Source organism: Rhinolophus sinicus, chromosome 14, assembly GCF_057876585.1.
Source record: "Rhinolophus sinicus isolate RSI-liver-muscle chromosome 14, RSI-T2T, whole genome shotgun sequence".
Classification (NCBI taxonomy): Eukaryota; Metazoa; Chordata; class Mammalia; order Chiroptera; family Rhinolophidae; genus Rhinolophus; species Rhinolophus sinicus.
The window spans coordinates 105,724,646-105,737,823 of NC_142514.1; positions in this window are offsets into that span (position 1 = coordinate 105,724,646).

The window sequence follows — 13,178 nt, forward strand, 5'->3', positions numbered from 1 at the left end:
TAAATGTATTCGAGTTAAATAAAAAAAACATTCTTCGTGAACAGCAAACAGGAAATCTTAACAGCGTAATGGAAACTACTTTTAAAAGGAAATTCTAGACTGAAAATACAAAGTCTGAAGTGAAGAATTCACCAGATGATTTTAACAGCAGATTGGAGATGGCAGAAGTAAGAATCTAAATTTGAAGACAGAGCTATAAAAATTATCCAATCTGAAGAAGAGAAAGAAAAAAGATTAAAACAAAATGCACACAGCCTCGGTAACCTGTGGGAAAATACAAAGCTGTCTAACATATATGTGGTTAGAATTCCTGAAGGAAAGGCAGGAGAGAACAGGGTAGAGAGAGACAAATGAAGAAAAAATGGTTAAGACTTTGCCAAATTTGGTGAAACACATCACCTTATAGCTCTAAGAAGGTTAGCAAACCCCCAAGCAGTGAAAGGCACACCAAGACACATCACAGTCAAACTTCTGAAAATTGTGAAATCATCCAGAGAAAAATGACATATTACAGACAGGAGAACAGTGACACAAATAATGGCTGAGCTTTCATCAGAGACAGTGGAGGTCAGGAGATAAAAGATGACTTCCTTAAGGCTCTAAACAAATAAACAAAGTAACTGTCAACCCAGAATTCTATATCCTGCAAAAATACCCTTTAAAAATGAGGGTGAAATTAAGATATTTTTAGATAAATGAAAGCTGAGAGAATTTGTCATCAACAAACTTGCACAACAAGAAATACTAACGGAAGCTTTCCAGGCTGAAGAAAAATGATACCTGATGGAAACTCAGATCTACAGGAAGGAACGAAGAGCTCTAGAAATGGTAAGTTCTAGGCTTCCTTACCTCAATTTGCCTTCTGGTTCATCCAGGCCCTCAATCATCGTTTCTCCCTCTGTGGCTTTAAATATATCCATTAGGAAATTTTTGTGTCCCAAGCCCCCCAGAGATCCAAGAAGGCCACAGGAGGAATGGAGGACTTGGGCCTCACTAAACCCGGACTGCTGACGTGACTTGTTTGCCTGCTCAGCAACTAATTTGGGAAAGTTCCCTGGCCATATTGCAGAGAAAATATTCCGCCTAGGTGAACCAGTCAAACCTCTCTCCAAGCAGGATTTGAGGTTTTGATAAAACATGTTATAAGAGAAATGTTCATGAAATCTGGAAGCTTTTCAAATTGGACTCCCTGAGGAAGCCTTGGGCAAAGGAAAACTGGCTGAAAATATCCCAGAGCAGTGGCCCACAGAGGGAGTCTAAGAAAAACCACTGGGCTCCAAGGAGCAAATAGGACTTCTATTTTATTTACTTATAAAATCTTAAATTTTTTTTATTTTAATGTGTTTTATACTTAATATGGTAGTACAGTAGTAATATATATACATATATATAATGCATAAACAAACAAATATTGGGGAACATGTTCAAACTTTTAATGAAAGGGGTGCACACAAAAAAAATTGTGGGAGATGACTGACCCCAAAGGAAATGTAACTCTGCAGGCAGAAATTGCTTCACAAATTTTATTTCAGGATTCACACCATTGTGAATTCTACAAGGTTTCTGATGTGAGTCTGTGAATTAGCTACACCATGGTCATCTAAAAAGTGGTATAAAAATACAGATTCCCAGATACCATGCCCACAGGTTCTGATTTGACAGTCTGGGGTAGGAAACCAGATATGTGAGTGTATTTTCAAAGAAGCAGAACAAAACTCCAAGAGTTTTCGTGCACAGCTGGTCTGGGAACCAAGGTAAGTACAGTGTATGGGGATTGACCCTTGCCTTAACAAGCTTCAGAGGATGCAATAAAAGAGGGAATTTTCTGAAGAAGTGGGAGAATTGTACAGATATTCTGTTCAATTGGCAGAAGCTGGGCAAGGGACTAGAACGAAAGATACAGTTAGCTGATCTGAGGGTTCCTTTCAGCTGTCACATCAGAGACCCTACAACAGGGAGCAAGCCCACTCACTATTGTTCTTGCAGCTCCTGATGCCTCAGAGAAGTCAGTGATGTCACTGCTTTACTGACTTAAAGCGAAGCTGAGCAGATGACTCCACCAGGTCTCTTCAGATTGTTTCCTCCTTGTAACCCTACCACCCAGCCCCATTTCAGGTCGTCATCACCCTATAGCTGAATAGTTAACAATAATCACCCCTTTCTTCAACAAGTCAATAGCGTGGGGGGAAGGAGATTTAAGAGAAATAACAAACAGATGCAGTTGTGGAGCCTACTTTGGCTCCTAATTCAAACCGATCAGCTTTAAAAAGTTATTTTTGAAGCAATCAGGAAAATCTGAGCATAGACTGAGTGATGGTACTAAGGAATCATTGTTTATTTCTGAGGTGTATGAATGCCATTGAAGTTATATGAGAAAAATTCATTTAAAATGCATACATTGAAGTACGTAGCGGGAATGATAGAATGCCTGGGATTTATTTAAAATAATTCAACAGAAAGAAAGAAAAGAGAAATGAAAGAAAAAGAAGGAAGAAAAGAAAGAAAGATAGATGAAGCAAGCATGGCAAAATCTTGATACTGTTGAATCTGGGTGATGGTTTTTACGAGGAGTTCATATTCTCCTTTTATATATCTTTGAAACTTTTCATTTCAAAAAGTTTCCAGCAAAGAACTAAAACTGTGTCTGGCACATGGTATTATGCAAGAATCAGCGTATTGTCATAACGACTGTGGCAAGGGCCGTTTTAAACACCAGGACACAGTGGCAAACAAGGCCAGAGGATTCCACTCACAGAAGCTCCGTGCAGGGAAAGGGGACATGGAGCATGACAAGTCAACAACTAAAGAAGATAATATCAGGTGGTGGTGATAGCTATGAAAAAAACAACTTTAGATGGGATGGCCAGGAAGACCCCAGTAAGAGGTAACATTTAAGCTGGCCCTGAACTATGTGGAAAGGAGGCAGACAGGCCAAGATTTAGGGGGCAGAGAGCTCTGGCAGAGGGAACAGCACATGCAAAGTCCTGTCCTGCCTGGGAACAGGTGGAAGGCAGTGACGCTGGTACAGTGGTAGAAGGAACGCGGAAGGAGATGGGTCAGAGAAGTAGACTGAGGCCAGATTATTTAGGACCTTTGCTGGCAGCAAGGACAGCTTAGTTAGAAAAATGGAGTCTGATGGTAGGCAGGAATAATACATTTAGGAAAACTCTTGTTTGCAGTAACTTGAAAAGCATACCAAATATATACTGAGTCATAGCTCTAAGAGAAACTGTGGGAAAAGAACCAGAATGTTAGTGTATGTTTGTTGTTCTCCAGTGCTTGTAGCAAGATATTATTATTAAGAGACGGGTCTGGGGGAAGAGATGACAAGTTTCCAAGAAGAAATGAAAGAAAATAGGGGGAATCTAAAAATTTGTGGTTTTTTGGATATAGGTAAGCTGACTGCTTCTATGCCCTAAATTACAGGAACTAAGACTGAAAAAGGCTTCAAGCAATAATGGCTCATGATTAAAAATTCTCTTACAAAGGGATTCGGTCCTGTGGCAAATATCAAATTAAGAGTGTTGTCTTTCCCACCTAAGCTCTTTCAGATGGCCCCAAGGTAACTAACAGGGAAGCTTGGATTTGAGGAAGAAAAAAACGGTAATCACAATAACAATAATAAAAGCAGGTTTCACAACTATGTCTAGGAAAGAACTTTAGCTTTGGTTATTAGCATGAGGAATGGATTGGAAGCAAATAGATCCAAAGTTTTTGAAAAAATTGAATTGCCAAAAAACCCATGAACCTGGCCTAATAAAGCCTTTGGCTGTTGGAGTCTAGAACCACACTCAGTCCCCCAAATTTGCACAGACTGGTGGTGAAAACTATGCAGTCCCAATGGAGGCTCAACTCCCAGCATCCACCTCAGATGTGGCCAGGACAGATAACAGTCAAGGAAGGATTTCCTAGAGGCTGGAGCAAGGGACTTCAGAGTACAATGGACAAGGGAATTGCTCCAAGACAGGAGATCCAGTGTCTAATGAAAGAACTTTCTCCATTACCAGGGCAGGGGTCTTCATAAATACCTGGGTACCATCACTCTAGACTAGGGACTTATGGGGGCTCCATTTTCCCCATTGCCAAGAAGGAATTTTTATTGTAGAAGGGGCTGTAGAAGTGGACTAGACAGTGTCGTCCAGAAATTCATGTTCCACTGTAACCTCAGAATATCAGCCTACTTGGAAATGGGGTCTTTGCTGATATAGCTAAGGTAAGGATTGAGATGAGAGCATACTGGATTATGGAGGGCCCTAAATCCAATGAGTGTCCTTTAAAAAGACAGAAAACAACAACAGAGACACTCAGGGAAGAAGGCCATGTTAAGACAGAGGCAGAGATGCTGCCACAAACTGGGGAACGTCAGGAGCCACCAAGAGCTGGAGGAGACAAGAAAAATTCTTCCCTAGATTCTCTAGAGGGAATGTGGCCCTACCGACACCTTGGTTTCAGATTTCTGGTTTCCACAACTAAGAGAATAAATTGTGGTTTCCACAATTAAGAGAATAAATTTCTGTTAGTTTAAGCCACCAAGTAGTGGTAATTTGTTATGGCAACTTTAGGAAACAGATGCAGGGGTATACTGCCTCTTAAAAGCCTCTGCCAACAATGATACAAATGACTTCTGCTCACATATGATTGTTAGAAATCAGTCACTGGCCACACCTAATTGCAAGATAAATAGAATCTTAATTTATACCAAGGAAGAGGAAAAAACTGGTTACTACAAAAAGAGGTTTTATGAAATGTTTTGACATTTCATAGCATGGGTTATTGTTATTCATTTTAGCCATATACCCAATGGATGGGTGTTGGGTACAGATAACTTGCTTTTAGTTCACAGAGTTTATGGGAGGACTGCACATAACCTAAAACTCCTGAATTTTTTCTTTTCTTTTTTTTTTTTTAAAGAGGGCGCAGCTCGCAGTGGCCCATGCGGGGATCGAACCGGCAACCTAGGTGCTACCAGCACCACGCTCTAACCAACTGAGCTAACCGGCCACCTCTGAATTTTGAAATGGATGAAATGACAGGATGGAATTTTGTGTTAGTGCTCTTCAGGAGTAAGTATATTTTATGTGTAGGAAGAAAAGTGCAAACAGATATTCGGTGACTAGAGGGACAGATTGTGGCAGAAAATCAATCTTTCCTTTTGAACGTAGCTGGAACACATTTCTCAGTCTCTCTTGCAGTTAGATGTTGTCATGTGATCGAGTATAATCCAAAGGAATGAAAGCAGGAAACACATGTACATATCATTACTGGGCCAAGGCTTTTAAAAAGCAGGCAAGTCCTCTTTAAATTTTCTCTCCCCTTCTTCTGGATAGATGAAAATGATGAAAAGGCCTCCAGGAATGGCAGAACCACAGGATGTAGAGAAGAGACACCTGTCAACCACAAACATTCACCTTGCACAGTTAAAGGAGTGAGAAATAAACTTCTATGATGTGAGCCATTGCATATTTTGGATCTATTTGTTATGGCAGCTAGCATTACCCTACGTGCCCGATGAAAAAGACAGTCATGGACATGTGTGGACAAGGCCTCTGATAAGGGCATGTGAAGTTGGAGATGCCTGTTAGACATTAAAATGTTATGTGTTAACTAACTCAAGACTGGAGTAAAAAATTGTGAGTCATTAGCGCATACAAGAGCAGACAATTAAGTTCGCGAACTCATCCTAGAAAAAGTGCTACATGACTCATTGTTGAATATCACTACGGTCACCTTCGAAGTACTCCCCTTGGGAAGATATGCACCAATGCCAGCGCCTTTTAAAGCAGTTTTGGAACTCTTTTTCTGGAAAGGCCATCAGAGCTATTGTTGTATAACCCTTGATGTCCTGAATGTCATCAAAATGTCTTCCTTTCAATATTTCTTTTATCTTCAGGTAAAGAAAGAAGTCACTGGGGGCCAGATCAGGAGAATAGAGAGGGTGTTCCAATAGAGCTATTTGTTTACTGGCTAAAAACTCCCTCACAGACAGTGCTGTGTGAGCTGGTGCATTGTCGTGATGCAAGAGCTATGAATTGTTGGCAAAAGGTTCAGGTCGTTTTCATCTAACTTTTTCATGTAGCCTTTTCAGCACTTCCAAATAGTAAACTTGGTTAACTGTTTGTCCAGTTGGTACAAATTCATAATGAATAATCCCTCTGATATCAAAAAAGTTTAGCAACATCATTGCAACAAGTTCATGAACCTAAATGTCAGACCTTGTACTAAACAGGGGAAGTAGATAGACAGGGTCAGAGGATCAAGGAAGCATTCAGAGGACAAGGTTAAGAGGACAAGAGATAGTCTAAATAATATCCAAAGTTCCAGCAGAGGAAGATGCAGGAGCCAGCCAGTGTGACTGAGAAGCAGCAGCACGTGGGGGAGGAGAAACCAGGAGAGTAAGTATTTCCAAAAGGACCCAGTTAGGCAGAAAGCTGCTGAGAGATCAAGTAAGATGAAGACAGCAAAGCAGTCACTGTATTTTGGAAGATGGAGTCACTGATGACAAGACAATTTCCATGGAGTAAATGAGATAAAATTCAGGTCAGAAACTGCTGTAAAAAAATGAAGAAAACTGTCTATACGCAGCTCTTTCTAGAATTTTGCTATTTACAGGAGGATGGTAACTAAAGGGGGATGTGGAATCAGGAAAAGTTTTGTTAAAATAGGAGATGTTTGTAAGTTGATGGGAATATCTGGTTGAGGGGGAGAAATGGATGCAACAGAGAGAAGAGTGAAGGACAAAAGAGCTTAGACAGACAGAGAGATGAGCCCCAAAGCCCATAGGAGGAGTTGCCCTTTGATAGCAAGATGGACAAATATTCCATCAGACATGTCACTCTGGGTCACTTTATTGGGTTCCTTGGTGGTGAGGATTAAAGATGGCCCGTCTCCTGAAGGCAAGCTGGCAGAGAGCTGGGTTAATGTTATGTTGTTCTTGGTACTTATTTCCTTCTGTTGTCCTCGATGCCAGAGGAATTAAATTTATATGTTCCAGCCTGGTATCAGCTGTGCTCTGGGGAATTAAGAGAAAGATCAAGTACGGGTACTTGGGCTAGGATGTTAAGGAGGAGGAATGCTAATTGGCAAGAGAGTTCTGAAAATAAGGCGAATTTATGAGGTCCGGCCCCTCCCACCCACCACTCACCCCATGCCTCCATTTTGTGACTTCCTTCCTTCCCAAGTGAGGGTTTATTGGGGTTAGCCCTTTCCTTACTCTGCCCATCTGACCAACTATTATGCATGCATTTCCCCTTGTCACCACCTGGTGTCACTAGAAGCTCACTCTAAGCAGAAGACCACACATCTAGGTTGCCTGAGTAACTCAGGGAACTGCTGCTTTTTAAAGAAGTGCTAACAGGTGATAAGGAGCCAGAGGTATTCTCTGCCCTGAGGATCTTTATGGTTGGCGAGAGTCGTAGAATCTTAGAAGTTTAGTGTTGGGAAGGGTCCTCCAACCATTTAGTTGCATCCATTTGAGATGGCTGGAAGTGCCAAGGGGCAAGGAGAGAGACAAAATGATCCATCTCTAATATCACTTCCCAGTAAATTATCCTCAGACCCAAATGCCCAAGGGATTGGATAGTCTACTGTCTCCTGGAGAATTCAGATGTTAACTTGAGCACTCAGGTATTAACCACCCAGACTGGGCTGTGGAGGTTTTGGAGGACATGTACCAGGCTCACTCACTGTACTAGAAGGGCAGTTCTATTTAGAGACAAGAGCTGACTTTAGCAACCTTCCATATGGTTTTTCTAGGCTCTCGGAAGGTTCTCAGGAGGTAAGAGTTATCCCCTGGCCTCCGGTCCCTTGGGGTCACCTCTCAGGCCCACAGTGAGGCAGACTGGGCCACTCTGAGCTCCTCAGGCAACACCTTCTTGGCCTGCCTGCTTCTCTCCTAGTGGTAAAGCTTTTGAGGAGCTCGATTCCATCTAAGGTTGATCTTCCGTCAGTAAGATGAGGCCCCATGGACCCCTGGGGTTTAGGCTGGCTGACAGCAGTTTCCAGTCCAGCCTTTTGAGGATGGGAGTTGGATTTGACATGGCCAGCTGGTCAGAGGGGGAAAAGATGGGAGAAAAGGGTCAGGATAGAAATATTGACTCAGGAGAACTTCAGGTAAGTCCAACTGAACTTTCTCCCAAGTAGTTTAAGGTTTTTCTTCTCTGGCATAAATCAGGACCACATTCTCCCCTTACCCAGCTAGAACTGGTATAGCAAGGGACCTAAAGGAACCAAAGCCACTCACAAGGGGACGCACTTTCCCAGTCACTTTCTAGACTCAGTTGAGCAGCAGAAGCACCTGCAGCCAGTGCCCACTAGGTGGCGACAGAATCTCGGTGATGCCAGTAGAAGCGTCCACTCAAGACCGCCAGGTTTCTATGGGGGCTCCTGCCCTGAAATGACTGTCTAGGCCACCAGCTCCCCTCCCAAACCAGGCCTGAGCCTGCCCCCCATTTATAACTTTCATTTTTATAGCACCATGGCGTGTATAGCACATGGCTGATTCACGTGCCTTGTCATCAGCTGATGACTGTCCTGAGGGTAGAAGGGGCAGCAGGCATTACTATATCCCATCTTATAGTCGAGGAAATGGAACCTTAGAGCAATTTTGAGTTGTAGTCAAGATCATACAGTAAATGGCAGAGCTGACCTCAGACAGAGGTACTCCTGACTCTGAACCCCAGGTTCTTTCTGCCAGACCCCAACTGCCCGCCTTCTTAGGGGTCACCCAGCACAGCAGCCATCACGCTGTTTCAAATCAAAGCAGAGCCTAAGTGCTTGATTTCATGGGTGCATATGCTGCACCCTGATGGTGCCCATCTGGTCTTCAGAATGCTGCCATGCCCTAAGGCCACGGCCCAACTCTGCCTCAAGGGATGTGAGGACACTCAGAGAAGCAGGCAGTGGCAGCCGGCCTGGTTACGAGCATCACTGCACCCCTGGGATGGCAGAAGAGGCAGGACACTGTCCTGAGGAAGCCCGCAGCTGGCCTCCACTCCCCAGACTTACCCAGGTGTGAGCGGTGGCGCGACGTGGGGATATGGTTAAGGTTTGACTTAGTTCTGCCCTGGGAAAGGCTACTGAGAAAGAAGGAAAGGCTCTAGATCCCAGTTTCCAGCAAATTTGGGGCAAGCAAATGAATGAGGCAGAAAAGGCTAGGAGACAGAGATTTTGATTAAACACAGAACTTCTTTCCTCATGGCAAGGAGTGGAAATGGTCAGACCTGGTGGGTGGGGGCCAGGAAGGAGGAGGACATCTCCTTGACAGGCAGCGTGGCAGAGAGGACAGAACGGATCTGCTGCAATTCCATCTTGGCCTCAAGTCCAGCCATCCCCACAGAGGTGTGGTCAGTGTGAGTTTACCCATTTGTACGATGTGGCCAGTGCTCAGCACCTCACAGGAGTCGTGAAGGGCGAAGGGAAGCCTCTCAGTGTCCTGTAAATAGATCCTTCTGCAGGGTGAGCTGGGGTGTGTGTGCACTCCCACTCTATTGAAGAGTCAGCAGAAAAGGAGCCCCCTCCCTGGGTCTGGAGTGTGTGTGGACAAAGACAATGATTTTCCCATTGTTGTCTGGCCCCACGGCCTCCGTGAGGGTGGCAGATTTGGGGGCTCTGTGCCAGGCTGCTGTGTCTCTGCACCCCACCTCCCTGAGGAGATGTACAGGAACGGGGTGCAGCCAGCCGGCATACAGTTGGGAGCGGCTGAGAGCAGTGGCCTTGCTATTAATGTAGTCGGTAAATAAATAAAAGAGGGCTTAAGCTTAGTGTACAGCAATCAGTTTAGAACTACAGGGTAATTAGCACAGCAGGGGGCTGCAGGGCTGGAGTCAGGTTTAAATGAGTGAGTTCACTTTCACTGAGGCACCCCCAGAGAGCAGAAAACACAGCCCACAGAGGAGCCCACCCTCCTGCCAGCCCACGAGAGCCAGGGGCGCAGAGTGATAGTGGCCCAGAACCACAGGGAGAGCTGGGGGACGGTCACCCATCTTGGCCAGGGACCAGGCGCACACACACACACACACACACACACACACACACGCACACATATGCACACACACGCACATACACACGTGCACACTCACGCATATGCGCACACATGTGCACACACACGATGCCCAGGTAGTGCCCTGCCTGTGATGTGTGCTGCCCTATGCTGGCTGCTCCTCATGCACATGGAAAACAGTTCAGGTGTCTCTATTGAACTGCTGTGCAAAAGTGAGGGGAAGCAGGAACGCCTCCACTGTGGCCTCTATGTAGCCGGTGACATGCATGCACGTAGAGGTACCTGGGCAGTCACGTGATGTGCATCACCTACTTACCTGGTTTCACCTTCCTTGGCAACTGTTACCTCAGCCCCCAATGCTCACTACCTCTCTCCCTCCCTCCTTCTCCAGCTCTTCGTTTCATCCATTTATTCAACAAAGACTTATTGGGCGCCTACTGTGTACCAGACAGCATTAGGCTCTGGGAATAGGAAGATATTTAACACACAACTCCTGTCTGCAAGGAGCTTAAAGTTGGGTTAATGGTAATCGTTAAGAAAGCAGGTGGTTATGTGCACTACAGCCAATGGTACCCTTGAGGCCGTGCACAGGAGGGCACCGAATCCAGCTCAGTGGCCAAGGGAAGGAGGGTTTCCTGAGAGAGATAAGGTTTGAGCTGAGACCTGAATAATGAGAAGTTGAGATAGTTAGACAGCAAGGAGGTGAGTGTGTTGGTGCACTTCCCACAAGAGGACATGACATGTACAAAGGCCCACGGGGTGATGGAGCTTGGCATCTTCCAGAAATCACCTGTGGTCTAGTTGTCTGGGGCCTAGAGGAGGGGTTGACCAAGGGAGGTGGGGGTGATCCCGAGATCAGGCTGGGATGGCAAATGCAGGGGCTCTATCACTGAGGGTGTTATAAGCCTTTTTAAGGAGTTTGAATTCCATCCTAAGAGCAAAGAGGAGCCACCAGGGCCTTTAGTCAAAGGAATGGCACGATGCTATTTGCATTTTTGGAAAACCCATTGGCTCTGGCAGCAGAGGAAGCAAAGGCTGAACAGAGGGAGGCAGAACAGCTGGGGTCAATGTCCCTCAGTCCTCTCCCCTCCTGGTGGGGGCAGTGGGACTCCCCCACCCCCACAGGCCTGGTAATGTTGAGCTGAATGGAGAAGGCTCTGGCCTTGGACTTAGCTCCACATGCCCCTTGTTTCACCTGCCACATCTTGCTCAAGCTTTTACCAGGTCTCTGCCGGCTCCCACCTTTGGCGAGAGCGGAGACCCTCAGAGTGGCTACAAGACCTGTTAAGGCTGATATGATGTGTGACCCAAGTGCTCACCTGAACCCAAGCAGCCCTGGCTGGAAGGGACATTGTGCTTGGGATGGGTGGCTCCCACCTAATGTCCTTGGAGACACATTCAGGAAGAATGCAAACCCTCCCCCCTGCTGCCTGGGTCTTCTTCTGATCCCAGCAGAGTGCCCTTGTGGCAAGCCCCATCCTGGAGGGGGTTGCCCACTGCTGCAGGGCTGGGGCAGAGGGCATCTATGGCCTGGGCTCAGGAGGGAGGGAGGAGGATGGAGTTAGGCCACGGAGTGTTCTCAGGCTGGCCTGGCCAGGGCCCCTTTCTCTCCATGAGATCATATCTGGGTCAAAGAGCATGTAAAGCAGGCAGACCCTGGCGGCCACACAAAGCCCATTCAGCCGGGCCCCTATTCACTCACCTCCTCTCCCCCAGAGCCCACGCTGCAGCGACCCCAGCGCAGCGCCTAAGCCCCAGCTTTGATGTCCAAGAACAGAAAACGGCGATTAAATGTTGTTTTAAAGAGGGAGTGCTCACTGCCCTCCCATCTGTCAAGAGAAAGCTGAGGCTTGAGTGGGGAGGGAGTGTGGGGGAGGGGCACGGAGGCCTGTTGGGGGAGGGAGACCTGGGGAATGAGCGGGACCCAGAGAAGAAAGGGATGGATGTGTGGCTTGGAGGAATGGGGACAAATATCAAACCAAACATATTTTTGGCCAAGGATTGTTTTCCAAGATGAGAAATATGGGGAGAGGAAAAAGAATGTGGGACAGACACAAAAACAAAAAATAATAATGAGCAAGAAGGGGAGAGGAGAGAGAGAAGAAAGATTGGATAAGACGGAAAGAGAGATGAAGGGAGTGAAGATGAAAGATAAGAGCAAAGAGAAAGAAGAAAGTCAAGACAGAAAAGCCAACTCGCTTAGAGGGGAGTGTGCCGTGCTGTGCGTTCCTCTTCTTGGGAAGGGAATCCAGGGCTTATGTGTAGTTCCAGGTGGTTCTCAACTCAGGAGCCCCAGGGCCATGGACACCCTGGACCTTGACCCCCGCTGAGCACAGAGGCTGAAAGGCTGCTCTTCCAATCCACACCCAGAGCAGGCAGGTGAGGCAGAGAATGAGGCCTTCCTCGCGGGCTGGGGTGCTAGGAGGGTATGACGTGGAAAAATGGCTCCCAGTGACTCCCAATAATGCAGGTCAGGCTGCTCCAGAAACTTGGCATTGGTTTCCCACACGGAAGGGCCCACTGTAGCCATCACTGCCATTCCCAGGTCCCGGTGAGGAGATGGCTTATTTTAGTTGGAGTGGGACAGGTAGGATGGCTTCGGGTAGGGGCACTGAGACAGCACATCCAGGATGGGGTGGAATTGGTTTTCCAGCTCCAGGCAACCAGGGCAATACTCCCATCCCCAGTGAGAGGAAAGAAGAAAGGCCTATCGAGGAAGCTTTGGCCCAGAGATAGGGTGAGGAGGTGGGAAGGAGTCGTGCCCACTGAATTTTGTGGAAATGCTTTATTCTGCTAGTGGAGATGGTGGGCCTGCACCCCCGCCTCCCACGGGTTCCTTCCCTCCTTTCTCCACGGAGCTTGGCTGCCACAGACCCAGGGACATAAAATTGGGTGGCAGCTTCTTGTTGAGAAATTTCTGAAGCTTGCTTAGCTGCTAGGAAGAAGTTGAAAATGTCTCCATAATAAAAACCAGACAGGAGAGAGCCCTGCCTCTGGAGTCCTGGGAAAACGAACCTGATTTGGTATCAGGAGATCTGGATGCAAGTTTTGACTCTGCCACTTACCAGCTGTGTGCTCCTGAGCAAGTGATAACATAAGCAAATGGATTCCGACAGGTGCTAACTAGAAAGTCCACTCCCTGAGGCAGGGTCCACTGTTCTGTCCCCTGAACAGAACAGTA